Raw genomic sequence first — 1,834 nt, forward strand, 5'->3', positions numbered from 1 at the left:
GTGTGTGTGTGTTAGAGAGGCTGCAACTTTCCAGCCGGCAGCGTGCAAGGCATGGAGATCTGGGAGAGGACCCAAACCGGCAGCTTCTAATGCGGAGCAGCTGTCTGTCTCTGTCTCCCGGGTTACACCAGCCCAGGCGTCTGCCGGTAACCGTAAATTCTACAGCTGGACCTGTAGTCGGCGGCGAGCTGCACTCATGTGCACTCGGGTAAGTGCACATGTTCAGACTGTAGCCTGTCTCTGCTCTGCAGAACCTCGACCTAGCATCAGCCTTAATGCAGGCAGAGTAAACCAGCAGATCGTCACAGTCTGCCTGCCAAGTCCCAAGACACTGAGGCAACATTTTTCTTTTGCTGCTTTCACATGTTCAAGCAGAAAAGCAGTGGCAAGTGTTCGATGTTACGGCTTCTGCAGCATGGAATCAGCTCCAGCCTGAACTCAAGATGTCAGATCTTATTTCATTGAAATTATTTTGAGCAGTTTGGTTTTATTTACTTTAGTTTTGTGTAACCGGGTTGGTTTGTGTTGCGGATTTTTTTGCCCAGATCCGTGTTGCAAATGAGATTTGGATCTCGATGGGGTTTTACCTGGTTAAGCAAATAAAATAATAATAATAATAATAATAATAATAAAATGCTCCTCCACTTGTTTTCCAAAGCAAAAAGGAGCAAACACTTTCTCCTATAGGACATAAATGACTCCCAGGTGAGTGCAGTAAAGAGTGTAATTAAGGAAGTCTGAAGTCCTTTCTCATTAATACAAGGACCAAACTATTTTCCTGCAGCCGTCACATACATCGTTATCTTGATGTGTGAGAAGTGTGTTCAGAAATGTTAATATGATAGAAATGTTATGGGAAAAAAACAGAAATCAGAGAACTTAATCAAGCAAACATGTAAACTTTTGGCCTATTTTTAATATTCAGACATTACAACTTTCCTGGTTGACATATTTGAATAACTCAGCGGTAAAACTGCTAAAATAAGTCATTCCTTATAACACCTATCACACGTTTTAACACAGTCACATCTCTCCAATGGAAGGCATTCATATCGACTGATTAAAACTAACAAGAAAAAAAAAGTGGTGAAAGTTGTGAGCTCTTAAAAAGTGTGAGCGCTCTGTGTCAGTGAGGTGAACCCATCAGCCCGCTCGCCCCCAGCAGCTCCATGCAGGTAGAGAAGGTGACTTACCTCGTAGAAAACGCTCACAGCCTCTCAGCTGACGGGGAAAAATGGAAGCAGAAAGCCTCCTCAGCCAGTCAGAGAAAATGTTCCCACCGCTCCGTGGCTCTCAGAGCGCTGACAGCTCTGTCATCTTTTCTCTGTTCTCTATGAGTGTTTACTCTCATCTACCTAGAGAGCCAGCTGATGTGCTGCAGCCAGTGAGGAGACAGAGAGACAGACAGACAGACAGACAGAGGAAGAGAGAGAGAGAGTGAATGAGAGAACTCCCTTTTCTCTGAAACAGAAGACCCTCTGCAGTCAGACTCCACTCCCACCTACTGCTCTCTTAAATGCCCCCTCTGCCACCCCCACCCCACCCATTCAGACCTCTCCACAGCATTGTGACTGAAAGCGAAGGAGTTGAAACGGGACGCCTCAAGGCTGGAAAGAGAGAAGCAAAGAGAGAGAGAGAGAGAGAGAGAGAGAGAAAGTAGGAGAGGAAAATGGGGGGAAGGGGATGGGGAAGTGGATGACAGAGGGAGTGGGGTGGAGGGTAGGGGGGCTGCGGTGGTGGTTGGACCATTAGCAGCAAATTGCGGCGAGCAAGCCAATGGAAAGCAAGATATAAGTGAATGCAGGCTCCACATTAACATAGCATTTAAGAACTT

General features: G+C 46.1%; 1 protein-coding gene across 3 annotated transcripts in view; it reads right to left on the reverse strand.

Moving 5' to 3' along the window:
- tncb (tenascin Cb) overlaps positions 1 to 1,528 on the reverse strand; it is a 65,836-nt gene extending 64,308 nt beyond the window's left edge. The window contains exon 1 of one of the 3 annotated variants that reach the window (XM_007557721.2): positions 1,194 to 1,528. The gene's annotated coding sequence lies outside the window, so the exon portion shown is untranslated. The remainder of the gene's footprint in view (positions 1 to 1,193) is intronic. The other 2 variants (XM_016674154.1, XM_016674155.1) reach the window with 2 other exon arrangements.
- Between the last annotated feature and the right edge of the window lie 306 nt (positions 1,529 to 1,834).

This window comes from Poecilia formosa, unplaced genomic scaffold (assembly GCF_000485575.1).
Source record: "Poecilia formosa unplaced genomic scaffold, Poecilia_formosa-5.1.2 Scaffold91, whole genome shotgun sequence".
NCBI classification, from domain to species: Eukaryota; Metazoa; Chordata; class Actinopteri; order Cyprinodontiformes; family Poeciliidae; genus Poecilia; species Poecilia formosa.